At 38.6% G+C, this 21,472-nt stretch overlaps 1 long non-coding RNA gene across 2 annotated transcripts; it reads right to left on the bottom strand.

Annotated features, from left to right (window-relative positions):
* Positions 1 to 14,256: 14,256 nt before the first annotated feature.
* Positions 14,257 to 21,058, bottom strand: LOC131809686 (uncharacterized). 2 transcript variants are annotated; one of them, XR_009345259.1, is made up of 2 exons: positions 19,555 to 21,058; positions 14,257 to 14,918 (listed from the first exon to the last, which is right to left on the bottom strand). It is a non-coding gene; the product is annotated as an uncharacterized LOC131809686 (long non-coding RNA). The 2 variants fall into 2 exon arrangements; XR_009345258.1 differs by having other exon boundaries at positions 14,257 to 14,878.
* Positions 21,059 to 21,472: the final 414 nt, after the last annotated feature.

Genomic DNA, 21,472 nt, shown 5'->3' with positions numbered 1-21,472 from the left:
AAGTTAAGAGCAAGTTGTAGGCATGTTTGTTTTTTTTTGAGGTCTCTCTCTTTGGTTTGCTGATGGCTACCTTCTTATTGTGTCCTCACATGATAGTCTCTTTGCTGTCTGCGTCCTAATCTCCTCTTCTTATAAGAATACCAGCCATTGGGGGCCTGGGTAGCTCAAGCAGTTAAGCATCTGCCTTTGGCTCAGTTCATGATCTCAGGGTCCTGGGATGGAGCCCATGTGACGGTCCCTGCTCCTGGGAAGCCTGCTTCTACCTCTCCTTCTGCCACTTTATCTCCCCCTCCTCCTGCTCATGTGCTCTCTCTCTCTCTCTCAAATAAATACAATCTCTTAAAAAAAAAAAAAAAAAAAAAGAAAAAGAAGAAGAACACCAGTCATTGGTTTTAACTTAATTACTCATTTTAACTTAATTACTTCTTTAAATGCCCCATGTCCAAATACAATGACATTCTAAGATACTGGGGATTAGGGTTTCAATCTATGAATTTTGGGGAAACACAATTTGGTTCAAAATACCTGTACACTGAAGATTATGAAATAATGCTGGGAGAAACATAAATAAATGGAAAGATCTACCACGTTCACAGCTCAACGGTTTGCACTATCTAGTTTTTAACATATTCATTCTCTCCGAACTGATCTATAGATTTAACAATCTCAAAAATTCTATCAAGATATTTTTGTAAATATTTCAAGCTGATTCTAAAATTTCTATGAGAATGCAATAAATTTAGAATGACTAAATCAAATTTGGAAAAGAACTAAGTTGAAGTATTTACACTATCTTATTTCAAGGCTAGCTATAAAGCTATCCTGATCAAGAGAATAGTGTTGGCATTCAGAATTCATACAGAAATTCCAGAAATAGAGTACATACATGTGCGTATGTGTAAAGACATTTTAAAAAGTCTTTTCTTTCTAAAAGACAACATTAAGAAAGTGGAAACACATGCCACAGATGAGAAGAAAAAAAAAAAAACAACATATCTCAGAAAAAAAATTTTTTTAGAAGACTTAATTTATTTGACAGAGAGATCACAAGAAGGCAGAGAGGCAGGCGGGGGTTGGGGGGAATAGACTTCCTGCTGAGCAGAGAGCCTGATGTGGGGCTCCATCCCAGGACCCTGAGACCACAATCTGAGCCGAAGGCAGAGGCTTAACTCACTGAGCCACCCAGGCACCCCTCTGAAAATAAATTTTATCTAGAGTATATAAAGAACACAAATAATAATAACATACCAATAAGAAGTAAAACAACATAAAAGACTAAAAAAATATATCAATGGACAGTCCCAAAAGAATGTTTGATGGCAAACAAGCACATTATCTACACAAACACTCGTACATTAATATTTATCATAATCTTACTAATAACATTTCCCCAGTTGGAAACAACTCAAATATTTATTAATAGGTGAATGGATAAATATATTGTGGTAATCTTTTGTGGAATGAAATTCTTTTTGGCAATAAAATGAATGAATCACTGATTCTGAGCAATAATGATGATTATTATAAAAAATATATACTGAGACGGGCTCTCTGCTCAGTGGGAAGCCTGCTTCTCCCTCTCCCATGCCCCCTGCTTGTGTTCCTTTTCTTGCTGTGTCTCTCTTTGTCAAGTGAATTAAAAAAATCTTAATACACACACACACACACACACACACACACACACACACACACACACATATGCTGAAGAAAAAAATGTCATTCACAAAAGACTACATTCTATATAACTGAATTTATTTTAAGCCCCAGAACAGAAAACTAACCTATGCTGACAGACATCAGAGAGTGGTAGCCAGAAACTAGGGGAGCTGTGAGGTAGTAAGAGAGAAATCTGACTGGGAAGACAGATGGTAAACATTTAAGAGTGACAGAGATGCTATGTATCTTCTTTTGGGTGTTGGTTACATAGGTCTTTAATTTTCTAGCCTCACTGATCTGAATACTTAAGATATCTATAATAGTATTTATGGATTTGTCGAATATATTAATAATTATATATTTATTCATACTAAACACTATCTTATTTGAACTATGTCCAATTTTATAAAACTACACATAATTTTAGGTCCAGCTCAAAATCCAGTTGTTTTTGTAACATTTCTAAATACTTGACTTGCAGTAGTCTCTCCTTTCTATATACAATCTATAACATAAAAATCAGCACCTAACAGCTAATGTGATACTATATTTTCAGTAAAACGCCACCAGAAACATAACAGTTTACATTTTTACAATAAAATATTGTGTTACATACAGATTATTGCAATGTGAGTTTACAATAGACTTCATTAAAACATTAAAAGTTAATTAAAATTATCTCATAAAAAGTGATCTATACACATGTAAAAGTTAACACTGATTTTGCAGATTCATCAAAATTTTTACAGATATTCTGTATCATTGATAGTTATGGACCTGACTGTATTTCATTTTTTGATATACTGATCAGTGTCTACTTTAAAGCTGTTTTTTTTTCCACTGTATTAAACACTTTCAGTCTCTTACTCGTGTTAAGTGTTGAGTATAAGGGTGCCTCTGACTTAAGAAACTGAAAAACTATGAGTGACCATACTTGTTTAGTACCTCTTAGCACATACTACAGTTCTTTATTGTATATTATAATATTTATGGTAACTATAACTAGTACAATATTTTTCCACTTTTTTTTGGGGGGGGAGGGAGCAACCAAGCTTATGCCAAGAAGTTTTTCTAAAAACCAGGGCTGTTCCCTTGTGTGGATCATTAAGATGTGGGGCCTGAAATCATATCATATTGCACAGAAGGCAATACATAGAGAACATACCACTGCCCCAGAAAAGTGTTGTATTTTTATTAAAATACTATTGCAATAAACATGGTGAATACATTTGTTCTTCCCCTAAAGAGAAAAACCAAAAAATTGAAACTATATCATACTTAAAGCCAAGATCCATTTACCTTTTGCATTTTAAAAAATGTTCACTAACACATTTACTAATTGTTTCAACATTTCTTTTTACACTATTTAATTTTCCCTAAATCTATCAGTCTTTCTATTTGATTTGACATTATTGTCACAATGTTGAAATTCTGTCATCACAGCAGATGGCATCGTTTAGGGTGTTACCAGCTTCTAATATTTAATTCAGTGAAAAGTCAAGGAAAAAGGATGCAATAAGATAAATTTTATCTTTTGCTAAAATAGATAAGTATAACTCACTTAAACTTTTATAAAGAGGATTAAAATCATAGTCATGAGAAAACCTAACAATATTTAAGTATGAAGATTTCATACAGACTATTAACAAAATTTTATGGATAAAATAAAAGCTATTAATTCCAATCCCAGATAATCACCTGAAAAGTATGTGCTAATCCAAAAGAAAATGGTGCAGGAATATTATTCTTGCTAAATTTCTATCCTGGAACTGGCCAGTATTTATCAATAAACAGCACTGATAGAAAATGAAATAATAAAAACATCTGGTTCTTAAGCAAAGGGTTTATCTAATGACTGTTTTACTTAATGAATAGTGATCTTTAAGACTTGGGGGGGGAAGCATAACTAAACATCTAAGACTGCCTTGAGGAAAGGAAAATAAAAGCAAAATGAATAACTCAAAGATAAACACAATGAATAGTGTTTCCTAATATGCTGTCCTCTTGAGAGAAATATGCCTATACTACTGATTGATAACTATAATATGGGGGAAGAATAAAGGTACCATAAAACAATCTGCAGATTATTCATCAATATAATCTCACTCTTCTCAACAAACTTTTTACTCTGTAACAGATATGGTGATAGGTTTTGAGAATATAAAGTCAAATAAATAAAGCTCTCATTCTCAACGTATTTACACTCTAGCAGGAGAAACACTTACTGCAAAGATTTAAAATAATTTGACTATGGTAAGACCCATGATATAGGTAGGCATGGGGGTATTTTGGAAGTTCAACAAAGGAGACTCTATTATCACTCATGAGACATCAAGGCAAACATGTTGGGGTGTTTCCGAAGGCACCGTAAATGTTATTCAGACAAGAAAATTTTAAATTATTCCAAGTAGAGAGAAGAGCATCATAAAAAGATGTAGAGGTGGTAGGGCCATTCTGCATTTGGGAGACTGCGGGGGCCATCATGTTCTGGAGTGAAGGGTATATAAGACAAGAATAAGACACCAGAGAGTATGCAGAAATCAGATTATGAAATGCGTATGTGCTAAGCCAATATATTTGTACTTACTAACAAATCTGAGAGGTTTAAATCAAAAAGTTACATAATTCTTTTCTTTAGAAATATAACTGGCAATTATGGGAAAGAATGATTAGCATCAGGCTGGAAGAAAAACTTCATTGGGAGGTTCATGTAATGAAGGTAATTGAAAAAAAAAAATGTTGGACTAAGCCCTATTGGAGGAAAGGAGACAGTTTTAGCAAAGAGAATCTCAGGATTCATTTATACATTTCATGTCAGAGGTAAAAGAGATAATCTCCCGACTTTCTAGCTTTATTCAGCCACAATGGGCACTGTAGAATACAGATGAAAGAAAAGCAAAATTTATGGTAGGGTTGGAGAACACTTTAATTTTGATGCACTGAATTTGACGTGTTCTTGGAACATCTTCAAATGGTGATGTTTGCTGATCTGTTAGATCTTTAATCCTTTTCCAAACACATTCATACACATGCATACACATATACATGCACAAGGGCATTTAAAGGCCCCACTTTTGGGGTACCTGGGGGTGCAGCTGGTTAAGCATCTAACTCCTGGTTTCGGCTCAGGTCATGATCTCAGGGTGGTAAGATCGAGCCCCACATCAACCCCCTGCTCAGTGCAGAGTATGCTGGAGATTCTTTCTCCCTCTTCCTCTACCCCTCCAGCTCAGGCTCACTCTTTCTCTCTCTCTCAAATAAATAAACCTTTTTTTTTTTTTTTTAGAGTCACATCTTTTGTAATCTTTCCAAAAATTAGATGTCTCAAATAGTACTCTGAGCATCTAAGGGCTTAAGTGGAAGGAGTTAGAAAGGGAAAAGAGATCTGTTATACTATACCTCTTTACATGGAAGGTATCATTATGGCAAAAGATGAAGATGTTGGCCAAAACTCTTAATGCAGCTGCTACAAAAGAAAAATAAGCTTTAAACATTATTTCAAAAACACTGAGGACTGTGGAATCAATGAGGACCAGATAAACTTAAAATTTGGAGTCATGGGGGTGCCTGGGTGGCTCAGTCATTAAGCATCTGCTTTCGGCTCAGGTCATGATGTTTCTCCCTTTCCCACTCCCCTGCTTCTTTCCCTCTCTCACTATCTCTCTCTGTGTCAAATAAATAAATAAAATATCAAAAAAAAAAAAAAAAAAAAACTGAAGTCACTTGTCATTTCTGAGCATAGGCTGAAAATGCAGCTTGGCCCAGCCAGGAGAGCCTTTACTGTTGGAAAGAAATGATGTTTTGGCAGCTGGTTAGGGCTGGTATGATGGACTGCAACCATCAGAGCCTCAAATTCATAGCTGGGCTTAACAATAACTTCTGGGGGCAGCTAGGAGACTAGCGGGATGAACTGGCAAGGTAGAATGAAGTCCTCCAGAGTCTCGTCACGCTTAGGAGACAACGTTCCACTAGAAGGAAGGAACCTGTCACAGAAAAAATAACATTTTCCTTTATGACTTTTGAAGCCAGGTAGGACAGAAGGATAAAAAGCTAAGCACAAAATCTTTAAGGGCAGAACTGAAACTCTCGTAGTCTCACAGATCTAATGTGTCAGAGACCCCTTAAGGGTCTTAAAAATACCAGGAGAGTCATCTTGAAGAACAAGGAGGACTGGGTCTTATTAAACCAGCAACCGAGCTCTGGTTGGGGTGAGCAGGCTCTCAGCCTCAAAGGAAAACCCTCTTCGGTGGAAGATGTCATTTGCAGCTTCTATAGTTTTTTGTCTAGTCATATAACAAAAAACTATGATGCATGTGAAATGTTAGGAAAATATGACCAAAAATCGAAGGAGAGGTAAAAAGAAATCAAATGCACACATAATCTATTCTCTGCAGATAGCAGACAAGATTTTTTTTAATTCATGATTAATACTTTGAAAAAAATGTATAGGAAAAGAGGTAAAAATACTGATTAAAATTGAGGATTTCAAGAGTGAAGTAAAATAGATTCTAAAAAAACAAATGGGCACTTTAAAACTATTAAATACAACTAGGTGCTTAATGAGTTTAGTAGCAGAATATAGAATTTATAAACATAAGCAACTCAATATAAAAACATATAAACAGAACATGTGAGAAAAAAAAGAATGGGGGGAAAAAAGAACAGAGAAAAAATACCTTATCTAGGCGTATTGGTATAGAGGTCAAAATAACTGATTAGCTCTGGAGCCGTACTGACTTAGAATCAATAGGAGGGGCCTTGTGTGTTGTGGGAAATGTCCTGTATTTCAATCTTGGTGGTTACTGTACATGTATAACCACCTATAAAACTTAAGTTGTATATTTAACATTTCTGTATTTTATGTATATTATGGGTGTGTTTAGTTTGTAACAATACATCAAGCTGAACACTTGTATGTGCACTCATCTGTCTGTATAATGCAATTCCACAAAGCACTAAAACATATTTTAAGAATATTTTCTTTATTTTTTTTAAAGATCGTATTCATTTATTTTAGATAGAGAGCACAAGCAGGGAGAGGGGCCCAAGGAAGAGGGAGAAGCAGGAGCCTGATGTGGGGCTCCATCCCAAGACCATGGGATCATGACCTGAGTCAAAGGCAGATGCTTAACCAACTGAGCCACCCAGGTGTCCCATGAATAATTTATTTCTAATACAAGTATAGTAAGAAAGATTGATTCAAACAACAGATTTCTCAAGTATTGTGTTGAAATTGTGCTGCGGTCAACTAATTGATAGGTTTAAGATCCAATTGGGTATCTTGGTTCTTGCCACAGTTTGGCGACTGTGGCCATTGCTGCTATAAACATTGGGGTACAGATGTCCCTTCTTTTCACGACATCTGTATCTTTGGGGTAAATACCCAGGAGTGCAATTGCAGGGTCATAGGGAAGTTCTATTTTGAATTTCTTGAGGAATCTCCACACTGTTGCCCTTCAACGGACGAATGGATAAGGAAGATGTGGTCCATATACACTATGGAGTATTGTGCCTCCATCAGAAAGGATGAATACCCAACTTTTGTAACAACATGGACGGGACTGGAAGAGATTATGCTGAGTGAAATAAGTCAAGCAGAGAGAGTCAATTATCATATGATTTCACTTATTTGTGGAGCATAACAAATATCATGGAGGACAAGGGGTGTTAGAGGTAAATTGGAAGGGGAGGTGAATCATGAGAGACTATGGACTCTGAAAAACAATCTGAGGGGTTTGAAGTGGCGGGGGGGTGGGAGGTTGGGGTACCAGGTGGTGGGTATTATAGAGGGCACAAATTGCATGGAGTACTGGGTGTAGTGAAAAAATAGTGAATACTGTTTTTCTGAAAATAAATTAATTAATAGAAAAATTTTTTTAAAAAAGATCCAATTGGGTAAAATATGTATGATGATATTAAATATAATGACATAATAGTTTGTTAAACTGTTACAGATATGATGATGTGGAGGCAAAAAGAAGAAAGTTATTGATAAAAGGAAGATGAATTTACTTTACCTGGATGGTTTCAAAAAATATTCTTAATCAGAAATGATGGAATTAGCCATTTCCTAAAGCTTTATAGATTTGTGTTAATAAATTATCATATGTAGTACATATTCATATATGATACTTCCTTCTAAATGTTTATCATAGATTTAAAAATTCCACTTTATAACATATCACTTTGAGTTATTTATTAAAAATATACAAAAAAAAAAAAAAAACACAACCCTGGGTATATAAAATTTTCCACCGTTACTGGGATCTTTCAACAAACCCTCAGCAGCCTACAGCACTACAGGGATGAGGTGACAGGTTCTGTCTGTCAGCAGTATCTGAGATTCATGTCATTTTTAGTGATAGATTCCCCCCACCTCCTCCTTTGGGGAAGAAGACTACTTCTAAGAATGACAAAACGCAAGGTTTGAAATGTGATAGGCCACTTTATTACGTGGCTTCATGACTGCCTGTAACTAGTACTTTTATGTCACTTTCTGACATACTCTAAAAATACAATTGTTGGAAATGCTAATAATTCAGTTCAGCTGGAGAGTTATCCTTTTCAAAAAAGCATTACAAACACTTGATTCAGAAACACACGCAAAATACATTATGAAGGGGTTATCAAAGAGAATAATCAGATTTGCTTTAAATGGCTTCTTTATTATTACTTATGAAGAAGAGAGGTAACATTTAATTAACTCTGAGTACAATAGGGAACCCAAAGAGTAAGTCAATTTAAAAACATTCAAAAGTAGAATAGACTAGTTATTGGCCTTTTTTACATGCACTTATTCTAGAATTCTTTAACATATTACTTATATATTTAGGTATAGAGTAGATGACTAGCCTTTTTTTATGACTAGGCTTTTATTGATTTTGGTTTAAAAAATACACAATTACAAATGTATGTAACACTGTCCATTAATTACTCTGTGTTATGTTTTAATATTTGCACTCTAGGCTTTGAGGTGAGAGCACAGCTTTATTTTGCATCCAATCATCTTTATCTCCTTAATTACCTACCATCTTTTTAACATCTACTTCTCTTTTATGCAACAAAAGTTCTGAGTCATCTTCTCCCACTGGAAGCTCATATCAAAGTTGGGTAAGGGAGCATGAGGCAAGGAAACACAGGTCAAAGATGTAGTCAGGGGTATGTAACACATCTACACTGTTTTGTGATCAGCTGTAGGTCTTATATAAAAAGCTGATTCCTCCAGTTTTTAAAAATAAAATGCAAAATGCCTTGGGAATGAATATATTGAGTAGCTCTCAGACACTGTTCTTCCCACCCCATCTTCTGAGAATAAAGATCACAGATAGTTCTCTATCCATTATTAGCCATGCTTTCAATCTAGTAACTCCCGTGCCATAGACACAACATGCTAGACAAAGTATTTCTCCTAGAAGTTAGAGGCATTCCATGATGCTTTAGTGTCTTCTATAAAGAAATCACTTCGTTAATATTATTATCCATTCGGTAGTGAATCAAGGATATGTCCAGCTGGAAGTAATAAAAATTGGCCATAACTGGCTTGAACCGCAAGGAAATTTATCACTCACTTAAGTAGCTACTTGAGCAGTGCAACCACTCAAGAACACTGAAGGTCTAACTACATCGCCGCATGACACCTTCCTCAGCATATTATTGCTAGATCTTGGGCATCAAATGTCACAGTCCTAAGATGGCTGTCATAATTTCAGGAATTATGTGGTTCCAAGACAGCATGGGGTATGAAATGGAAGGAAACAGGAACTAAAGTGTTTTCTCATGACATTCTCAATTTTTACTAGAAAACAAAACCTTTTTCAGGTACTCTCTAATAGAAAACCCCTAATTTCTCACTCACATTCTGTTTCACTGGGAGTCAGACAAGCATAACTGAAGTAAAGTAATCATGAATCATCACCAGAACTGACCACTCGTACGTAAACAAAACAGAGCTTCTGATAGCAAGAAATATAAGTGATGGCTATGAAGTAGACAACCAAAGATGTCATCATCTGCCACAGATGATCATTATGCAATCAAATCTCTAACAGAGAGTTTAAACACGGGGCTAAACAGACAACACAGTGAAAGGAGAAACATGGTTAAGAAAGTGTTGAAAGTAGAAATCACAACAGACAAGGGAGGAAAGAGTCATGAGTGTGGCAGGTTACTAGACCAAAAAGCAATAGATATCCAATTCAAAGGCAACAACAAAATTACTGGCTTACCGTATCTACTGTCTGGGTCATTAGAGTTGCTTATGGGTCACAGGAGCTACTTTTATGTTCTGAATGGTGATAAATGATTTTCCAGTGCTCTTTGATATCCTGCCCTTTTGATACAGGGTTGGTTTTCTCTCTCCTTCACTTCCCTGTGTTCTCTTAACATAAATACCATCACCTGAGTGGCATGAGAATACCTGCACCTCTGGGAAACCGGAAGTGTTGAGAAGAGATACTGTTTAGATGCCAATTCTTACATGAATTATCCAGTGAGTACGTACCGACTCCTCATTGCACGCCTGACAGTATACGTCTGGTGATAAAGGGTAGACAAGCCAAAGTCTTTCTCCATCATAGGACTTCATTCTAAGAGAGACACTATCCAACACTACATGGAAATCAGTAAAATAACTTTGCAGGTGTGATGTTGAAGACGGCAATGATGATGAACACCACCACATGCTAAGAAAGATCCTGAACGCTTTTTTGTTGTTGTTATTATTGCATTTAGTCACCATTTTAATGTTAACTGGTGTTCTATTTTATAGACGAGAAGATGAGACAGTGATACAATGTATAAAAAAATAAAAAGGTTAAGGGGATTCTGGGAATGCCGGAATAATCACTGACACATGATTGTGTAAAAGAGGGAAAAAAAACCACACACAAAAGGATGCAAAATCGGGAGAAATATGTATTCGACAGAGAGAAGAGCAAGGCTGATGGCTCTACACCTGCAATTAGTTTGGTGTTTGGAAGAACTGTTAGGAGGTCAAACTGGATAACGTCCAGTGAGCAAGAACAACAATGCAAGAAAGCAGGCCCCACAGTTACATAGGCAAAGATTATGTAAAGCTTCTTAGGCCATAATAAGAGGTTTAATTTTATTCTGAGAGCACTGGGAAGTTATAAATCGGTTTAAAACAGGGCATGATGTGATTAAACTTCTTAAAAGATCATTCTGGCTGCTGCCTGGAAAATAGAGTGTAAGGCAACCAACTTGGAAACAAATCAATCAGCTAGTTACTAGGGTAGGGCTGGTAATAGATGATGGTGTGAACTCAGGTGGTTAAAAAAAAAAAAAGGAAAGAAAGAAAAAGAAAAACAAGTAAACAGCAGTAATTAAATTCAGGATATATTTGAAGACAGTCCCCAAAATACTTGTTGTTAGATTAAATATAGGTTAGAGAAGAAAAGAAGCAAGGATAATGCTTTGCTTTGGGCATGAAAAATTGGTGAATAATGGTCCCTTTTACTAATCTGAAAATACTAGAAAACCAGTTTTACTTTTTTTTTTCTTTTTAGTGGGAGACAATGGGCGAATGACTAGAATTGAGAATTCCTTTTGAGATATCTATTCAGTGTCTAAGAAAAGTGTCAAATGGACATTTTTTTCTTTAGAGACTAGAGTCAGTAGAGATGATCTTACTCATTTTTATTCTTTTATCCATTCACTCATTTAATAAAAAAATGTACAAATTATTTTCGGCCCTGATAGCTTCAGATATTTTTAGCCCTCTTTCCAAATGAGCTTTATTTCACCAACCATCTATAGTTCACATTTATTAAGATAATTTACTAAAAATATGCCAAGCTGGACTTTTTTATACTAATTTGGACCCTCTCTTTGTCCAATGGCAATGTTGAACTTTGTTCAAGCCCTTTGATGCTAGAAAATAGGAAGTGTTAAGAAATTCTCCCAGATTTTGTGTCCCAGGAAATGGCTTACTGCACAGACCACCCATCCCCATATGACTGAGATGAGACCCAAAGAGGCCCGTCATTGTTTATCTGTGGTAAGGCCAGACACAGACCATCCAAATCTCCATTAGTTGCTTCACAAATTATTAGCTTAACTACTCGGTCCCCACTGTTTAATCAGAACAAAAGGTTTATTAACAAAACATTGATTAATATTCTTTCTCCAGATTCCTGCTTTTATCCAATCTCATCCTAAGCCAACATATACCACTTTACTTAAAGGCCTCTTCCAAAAATAGATTCACCACCTGGTAAAACATGCTCTGATCTACCACTGAATCATGATATTTCTCTTATCCCATTTTCCCACACCCAGTTCATCTAGCCTTGTTCAGCTCCCTCTAGTAAAGAAAACCCATTTTTCCCAACCCTTCGGACATTTGCCACCTTATTTCATTGTTCTCTCTAATGCAACAGTCCTCCCCCAATCCATTTCAACAGTCCCTTCCTCCTTCATTAAGTAATGCTTTTGACTATCTTCCCTTACTATGTCTGCATTTGCTTACTGGACACCACATACTCTGACTTTGGTCTAAAAGATTGGGAGCCATCTTTGACTTACTGTATCCAACTGCAATTTCCATATGTTAACAAAATTCTATCTCACTCTGATTCTCCAGAATGTGAACCTTCACCTTACCATTCTCCACAAGAATTAGATAATATTACCACAACACAAAGAGCCATAGAACAGGGAACCAGCCACTCTAACTAAAGAGTGTAGTAACCATTTTACCCATTGCTCAACATTGCCAGATTTCCCCCTAAACTGTTTACCCTAAATCTCTTCTTCATGTGATCTACATGTCTAAATATAAAATATTAGGAAAAGAACCACAACAATTGTCTCTCCTATCTAATAACAAATTATTATTTCTCTTCAGGGAAGAGAAAGCGGGTGGGATAAGCTTCCTTAGGCTGGGATCTGGGAAACAGCTAAAGGGAGAAGGACTCAGATATATGTTACATCATTTAAATGGATGACCATTAAGGGCCGCCTGGATGGCTCAGTCAGTTAAGTGACTGCCTTCAGCTCCAGCCATGATGTCGAAGTCCTGGGATGGGGCCCCGCATCAGGCTCCACACTCAGCAGAGAGTCACTTCTCCTTCTGTCTGCTTGTGCTCTTTCTCTCTCAAATAAATGTATTTAATAAACAAATAAATACATAAATGGAAGATCATTAAGTCTATCCTGAATGAAAAAGAAAATTAGAAGAAAAAAATAAGAGGATTTGAGAGTATGAAATTCTAGTTGAAGAAGGAACACCAAGAAAATAATTTTGAGGATTTCTTGGAGGGAGATAAATGAAGATGGTGACATAGGAGGCTCCAGAACTCCCTTTCTCTTATGGACACATCAAATATACAGCTACACAGCAGGCAATTACCTCTGAAAGAAATCCAGAAACTCACTGAATGACTTTTCCAAAGTTGGCAAACAAGAAAATATATCCAAAAGTATAGAAGAGGTGGAGAGACAATCTCACTATAAACTCCAACCCTGGCGTCAGGTTTTATGGCTGCTCCCCAAGAGATGGGTTCCCAGACTACCTCACTCTGATAGTTAATGGGGTTTTCATTCATGAGACATAAAGGGCCATAACAAACTAAGGAGTTCTTAACTGATTATCTCCTCAGGGCTCAACTAAGAAGGAACAGACAGTAATGCTCAACTCCCAGCCTTTCCCTGAAAGAGGATCATTTGCATACTTTTTCCCCACATTTTTATTTAAATTCTAGCTAGTTAATGTATAATGTAAGATTGTTTTCAGGAGCAGAATTTTGTGATTCATCACTTACATACAACACTCAGTGCTCAACACAAGGGCCCTCCTTAATATCCATCACACATTTATCCCATTCTGGGCCCACTTCCCCTCCAGCAACCCTCAGTTTGTTCTTTGTAATTAACAGTCTCTTTTGGTATGGGACACCTGGGTGGTTCAGTCCATTAAGTATTTGCCTTTGGCTCTGATCATGATCCCAGGGTGCTGGGATCAAGTTCTGCATCAGGCTCCTTGAGCATCAGGGAGTCTGCTTCTCCCTCTGCCTGATGCTCCCCCTGCTTGTGCTCTCTCTATATATTTCTCTTACAAATAAATAAATAAAATCCTTAAAAAAAAAAAAAAGAATCTCTTATGGTTTGCTTCCCTCTTTTCTTCCCCCTTCCCTGATGTTTATCTGTTTTTTTCCTCAAATTCCACACATAAGTGAAATCATATGGTATTTGTCTTTCTGACTGACTTATATCATTTAACATAATATACTCTACCTAGCTGCATCCGCATCATTGCAAACAGCAAAATTTCTTCTTTTTGATGGCTGAGTAATATTCCACCATGCATATCCTATCTGCATACTTTACATGTTACTGCTTAAGGCTCAGGCTTCTAGTTTAGCACGAATCTAGGGTCTATCTCTGATCCTCTCAGAGAATGAAGAAACCAAGTGACACCTCCCTAGCCACCTCCCTGTACCACACTACAAGATACCAGTATCTCCCTGAAAGGAGCTTGTAATACCTCTGTGCCACAGCTTTTGCAGCTGCTGCTGAGGAATGAGTCTCCATATTGAAAGACCCGTGGATCCCCTTACCCAAGAATCCAACACTGCCACTGGATGCAATCAGCAAGAGGTTCTTTATTGTTACGCAGGCGCCTGCGGGTGGTCAGCAGCTCCTGCTAGCTGAGCACACCCGGCTGGGGTGGTGCCGGGTTTTTATAGACAGGTACAAACAAGTTTTGGGTGGGGCGCAACTGATTGGTTGACAGTTAGAACTTTTGAAAAAGGCATACGTGGAGTTTGCTGATTGGCTTTGGGGACCCACGCGCGCGAAGAGAGAGGCGGGAAGGGGGAACAGGCTGATTGGTTCTGAGGGCCCGCGCGCGGGAGGAGAGAGGCAGGGAGGGGGAACAAGAAGGGGGAAGGTAGGAATGCCTACCTTCTATTATTCCTATAAGCCAAGCGGTTACAGAAGGGCAAAAGAGCGATTAATAAGCAATTAATAACCTAATTAATAACCTGGTCTATACCTAAAAGCCAGCGGTTTACAGAAAAGCAAACAAGCGGTTAGTTATCCTATCTATCTTCTAGGGGAGGGGTCTTTCATTCCCCCCTTTTTCTTTATCATGGATAGAATCTTCTATCCGTTCATCTTGTTCTTGCATGTCCTGCCCTTGCATTGAGCTAGTCCGGGGCTCTGTTTGTTTGAGGAGTTGGTATCGCTGTGTCAGTACCATAGTCTGAACAACAGACAGGCGATCTTTAATGAACTGTACTAACCTGTTTAAGACACAAGGACCAAAAGTTAGAATTAATAGCAGAATGATGAGAGGGCCCGTTATAGATGACAACAAAGTAGTAAGCCAAGGCAATCTGTTGAACCAGTTTTCGCCGTGGAGAAGGGTGAAGAGGGGGTGCAAGGCACCAGCCCCTTCTCCATCCTCAGCCAGCCTCCTGATCCTTCATCATTTCCCCCTGAACAATTTTGACTCTTAAATCTTTAAGGTGGTTGAAGGTGGAAGGTCTCATCTTCTGTAACTTCTTCCTGCTGAATAGGGGCGTAGAGCTGTCCCTACCTACTGGGGTCAATATTGATCAGTGGAGGAATGTATAGGGGAGTTATGATAGGCGGAGGCAGCCGAATCCAGCGCTGACAGTGAAGAGGCGTCCTCTCATGTGACAAGGATCGTCTGTCATGGTGAAGTCATTGCAGTAATGGAGTCTCGGCACCAAGTAGAGAAACAATGAACAAAGCAACATATTAAGGTTAATGAGGTGATAAAAATGAGAAGCCCGAAAAGGAGATTAGGCCATAGTCCTCCTTCAAACCAGGAACTTAACCATTCACTGAGAGAGAGAGAGAAGGATCTTGTAGGGCCTTAATTTGGGTATTCATATCTTTTATTAGTCCTGTGACATTTTTGTGATAGTCTGGAATGTACACACAACATTCTGTTTTGATGATTGCACATGTGCCACCCTGGGCTGCTGTCAGGACATCTAAGGCCATCCTATTTTGTAGGACTGCCTTGCATATCTGTGAGACTTCGGTATTAAGTAGGGAGATGCCATTTAGTGGATCATTGAGTGACTTTGTAGTATATTTATTAAGGGCTTCTACATGCCACATGACATCCTCTAGTCCCGCAGATGGAACAGAAATGGATGCTAAGTGATCATACCATTTCCATCTTTGTTTCAAGTTTGGGAGATTAGCTGGAGTTGTAATGGTTTTAGTAATGCGCCCATGAATCCAGGCAAATCCTAAAGTACAGCGTCCTATCCACCCTGGAGGAAGCCAGGGCCACAGGTTGGTTCCACATATCCAGTGGGTTCCGTTTGGAGCTGGCCATCTAATGCCAGGTCACCTTACCCAATCAGTAGCAAAACATTCAGTAGCCTGGAGTACTATTATTTGGGAACACATTTCTAATGATAGCCATCCTCGATACTGTGTGTTATTTGTCCAAGTATCCTACGTATGATTCTTTTGTTCCCAGCATAAAACTGCCTTTTAACTGAGCTGTCCAATCGTGGGTGTGAACCACAAATATGTATCCCGGATCTGATATATGCCATCCTTAGTATAGCGATAAGGAGGGTTTTGTAACTTAGGCCCATATTTGATTGGGGAGTTATGGCTTGATAGCAATCCCCTTTCCTTCCAAATAGCTCCATGGGCATGTAGTACCAGGAAAGCACATTTGGAGTCAATATAAATGTTAATTCTTAGGCTTTGGCAATTGCAAAGTGCTAGTGAGCACTATGGCACACCTAGCTTTTCTTATTCTTTCTATGAAAACTACTGTCATCAGAAAACCAACTGTCATTCATATTTTGAACAGGGGCATCTTAAATCTGGACAAATAGAGTAAGCAAGATCAATAACCTTTTTGCTCTATAGAGAAAGAAGTACAGTGGTCAGGTTCAGGCATACAGGTAACTAGGTTTAAAGTTTGACAAGTTTTAAGTATTATTTCTGGCATATCTGTAAGTATAGTCCAATATTTAATTAGTTGGCCTACATCATCCATTGGTGGCCTTTGGCTTCTAAGACAAATCTGGACCTGATGTGACATCATTACAGTCAAGGACTGTCCCATAGTGAGCTTTGAGGCTCTTTTTATGAGGAGGGCTGTTCTAAGTTTCGCTAAAGCATCTGTTTGCAATTGCACCTCAACAGAGGTGACTTCTAAGATAAATATGACTAAGGGATAAAACCAATAAGACCTTTGAGTGGTCCAGCCTTAACAATATCCTGATTACAGAGGATCACTGGCAAGTGAGAAAACTTGTCAAGAGATAAGGGGAGTCCGCCATGCATCATCCAATCCACTCATAAAGAAAGTGGGGTCATCCATTATCTCCACAAGTCCATAGTTAATCCTATGGAGTGTGGTATGGTGGCTTTTAGGCAATTTCATTATCCCAGCCACACATAAGGGGTTAGTTAAGTTATACAATTGTAGGGGAATCAATCCCATTTTCCAGTTGTTTAATCATGTGCTGTGGGGTCTTGTTCATATATCCACAAAATAATAAGATCGACTAAAGAAGCTATTGTGCAACTTTTCTGAAGTTTACCTCAAATTGTTTAGCATAGGTAAACAAACATTTAAAGACAATCAAATCTAGAATTTAACATCCATAAAGGTGTTACTAAAACAATTTTTCTCTCTAAAATAACCCTCATTTCCAGAGATAGCCAAATCAGGACTAATTCACTTGTGAAACAAGTCCAGTTTTAACAAACTTGGCCTAATTATTTACATAAGCTCAGCCAGAACAGTGAGTGTGATCAATAGATCTTTTAGAATCTGCTTTGCTGGAACTTTGTATAAGGAATCTCTAGGTTGAACTTTTAGTAGCCTCTCCGGGCCAGAAGCCAAGCCCTGTACTTGCCATCAGGCATGCCTGCAATACCTTTGGGCGAATTCCTCTTCCCAAGACTGCACCTACCAAGGAGTGACATTCTTTACTCACCTGGTGGGGCTGCTGGGAACTCTGTAAGCAAGGCATCAGGCCAACAGTCCCAAGGGGCTTTATGGCTCCAGGTTTCATAAAGTCAACCTTAGTTCCTTTAAACTGTCTGGTCATATCTGAGTCTATTCGAATATGACATCCCAGTCAAAGCCTTGGTAAAATAACCCGTGTTTCCAATTCTTTCCTGTTAAAGAACAGATTCTTATTGAACTTATGCAAATGACTGATTGCCATGGAAGAATGAATACTTACTAAGACCTTTTGGTTTCAGAGGGTTCAGATAAAGAGAAAAGGTGAATGCTTTGAGCACTTTTACAAATGAGCACTTTTACATCTCTATAAGTTACAGATAACTAGGAGGGAGTATCCCTAGTCTGTAAGAGCAAACAGTAGAGAGAACCAGCAATGTTTAAAGTAAGACAAAACATTAACAGACACAACACTACAATCTTTTAGTTAATTTAGTCCCATGTTACTAATTCTGGTGAATGCGGCTTTAGTCAGTTTTGGAAATTCTTACCCATTTTAGTTTTAGGATTTTCAGGCATATCAAATATCTGTATTTGTCCTGAAAGTCCTTTATAGGAATCTCCTTGAAGATAATTTTACAAGAGAATCAAAACAATTATAAATGACAAAAACTCAGAATGGATATAGTTAGAGTTGAAGAGACATGGGAGTTTACAATTTAGCTGCAAGGAAATCAGGTTATTTCTGTGATACATAACATTTCCATAATTACAGTATCAAGCGGTGATCTCTCAAAACGTTAAAACTTTAGGAAGTGTGTAGAATCTCTAGAATAGTTATAGCATTTTCCCAAATGTAACCCAAGGTTTATCACTGGTTCAGTAGTACTTCATGAGCAACTTCACATACCAAGGAAAAGCCTGAGTTAAAGAGATTTACAATTTAAATTTTGTCAACATTTGCTAAAATCTTAGAAAGTTTTAAAGCACATGCCTAAATATAATTAGGGATGTTAAGCACCTGATAAAACAAAACATAGAAACTCTCGTTTTTCTGGGCAGGCAAAGAGAAAACCATTTACATTTTCTTAACAGCAGATCAATTGATCTAAGAAAACATTGTCCTTTTGAACAGAGACAATTTCTGTCTTGTATCAATGTACCTTTAAAACCCATTCATTTCAATCTTAATCCATTCTTGACCATAGCTAAAATTCCTTTTCTGAAGATTTCTCTTCACAAACCTTCCACAACTTTCCTTTGCATTCAGGTTTTGTCCCAAGCCATTTCCTTCTAAACAACCATCTCATTTAGGACAAAATTACCTTCCTTTACCTTCAACAAAATGTATTCCCATTCCTTAAATCTTTCTTACATATCTCCTACTTTCCTACATACAGAGTTTCCCTTTATTTCCATCAGTCTTAGTTACACTAAGCAGAACTTCGTATTCTTAGAAACACCTTTAGTTATTAACCAATTGTGAACTGTTACAACAGAATTCTTCAGGTGGCAATTTATGAATCAGTTACGTGGAAAACAAGTCTACCAGCAGATTTAAATACTCTTAGTTTCTTTGCAGTAAGAAGTCAAAAGCACAAACCTACATTCAGTAATTAACGACTTAGCATTTTATCCTGTTTGGTTAAGACCTAGATGTCCACAATTTAATTCCATTTGTCATCCAAGCAAAACTTTAAAACTTTCAGGTTACCAAAGACTTTGAAAGCTATTTCAGCAATTACCCATTAGAACTTTGAGACAGACAATTAACCATCAGTTTAGTCATTCCTTTGCTAACAAATTTTAACAAGTAACACAAGCTTATTTGATCTTCAGTAAACTTTGATAGATTACTGCTGTAACTTCAAAGACACGTCTTATCTTAATTAAACCAACAATCTTAACTTAGTTCCAATACTGATTTACGTTCCACCTGGACCCACTCCACTTTGAATGTTTACCTGAGGCATGCGTGGGAAGATCTGGAGTGGGGAGGTGTTAGGTCCAGGGGGTGTTGTTCTTGCTCCTTGACAGTGGAGAGAGAAGGAGCTGTGGTGCATGATCTAGAGGCCAGTCATGCAGGCTGCACACACGTTGGTACAGAAACACGTAAGGGGGAAACAGAAGAAACAAAGTGCCGCCAGGAGGCAGAGAAAGGATTCCCAGTTTTGGAGCTCCTAAGCCCCAACAGAGGAGCAGACACCATGCTTTCCCACCAGCAAGGTGGGAGGGGTTAAGCAGTCTAAGTCAGGCCAGAGAACACAAGGAAACTTCCCCGAAACAAAGAGAGTTTCGGCAGCTGCTTGGGAATATTCCTTATAGTCTCTGTCTCGAGTGAGACTAACCCCAGTTGGCTCCAGTTATAGCCATTAACACGGGAAGTGAATGAGGGAGAAGCCCCATTTTAGACTCAAAGAAAACACCAAGGACAACGAGTAGAACACACAAAACAATTAACAAAAAGGTCGCTGCGCGGTTTCGGTATGCTACCGAAAGCAAGGTTTCCACCGGCCCAGAGGAGCCTCGAGATCTCCCTGCGGTGGACAAATTCCGTCCAGGGCCGAGGGGTTCCTCTGGAACGGACAAACGGATATAACCCTCGGACAAATGAGGGGCTCCAAAAAATTGGGCCCCTCGACACCCTGGAGCGTCCCCCAGAGTTGGCAGGGGAGAAGTCCGAGCTCGTCAGCTCCTTCTCAAGCTGCCTACAAATACAATCCAACAACGCACGCTGTTGTACAAACACTATACCGCTAACCGCAGTATAGGTCCAAACAGAGGCCTCACAAGACTAGAGACAAACAAGAACACGAGACTGGATACAAACGAGAACATGAGACAGGAGACAAGAATGCTGGCCAGCTTACCTCCCGGTGGGAGTCAGTTGGATCCGTGGGCAGGAGTCCGATGATCTCGGTGGAACCTCCAAATGAAAGACCCGCGGATCCCCTTACCCAAGAATCCAACACTGCCACTGGATGCAATCAGCAAGAGGTTCTTTATTGTTACGCAGGCGCCTGCGGGTGGTCAGCAGCTCCTGCTAGCTGAGCACACCCGGCTGGGGTGGTGCCGGGTTTTTATAGACAGGTACAAACAAGTTTTGGGTGGGGCGCAACTGATTGGTTGACAGTTAGAACTTTTGAAAAAGGCATACGTGGAGTTTGCTGATTGGCTTTGGGGACCCGCGCGCACGCGCGAAGAGAGAGGCGGGAAGGGGGAACAGGCTGATTGGTTCTGAGGGCCCGCGCGCGGGAGGAGAGAGGCAGGGAGGGGGAACAAGAAGGGGGAAGGTAGGAATGCCTACCTTCTATTATTTCTATAAGCCAAGCGGTTACAGAAGGGCAAAAGAGCGATTAATAAGCAATTAATAACCTAATTAATAACCTGGTCTATACCTAAAAGCCAGCGGTTTACAGAAAAGCAAACAAGCGGTTAGTTATCCTATCTATCTTCTAGGGGAGGGGTCTTTCACATATCAGTGGTCTGGAAGCCAATGGGGGATTCCATTTGCAAATTCCACAGGACTGTAGCAAACAAAGAAGCAGCTCCTAACTGGCACAGGTACACTCTGCTCTCTGCCTCCCCTCAACCCCCAGCTTTATACCCTGTCCCAGGTCAGAAGTAACAGAAAGAGTGACCATCTCCCAGGTTCTCCACGGAAGGGACTTAATTACATAATTTCTCAGCTGCTGCCTGATGATCCAACTTCCAATAAGTCTACACTGAGCTGAATGTGATCTTCCCCTTTGGGACACTCATGGTCTTAGCATATCCTCAACTACTGTTATAGTAGTTGTGAGCCACTAAGAACAAAGAATGTGGTTTGGACAATTACAAAGTTTGAGAGACAACCCAGAGCTCAGGGCTAGCTGACTGATG

Source organism: Mustela lutreola, chromosome 10 (assembly GCF_030435805.1).
Source record: "Mustela lutreola isolate mMusLut2 chromosome 10, mMusLut2.pri, whole genome shotgun sequence".
NCBI lineage: Eukaryota > Metazoa > Chordata > Mammalia > Carnivora > Mustelidae > Mustela > Mustela lutreola.
The sequence above is the reverse complement of the archived record's forward strand: the minus strand, read 5'-3'. Positions and strand labels throughout refer to the sequence as shown.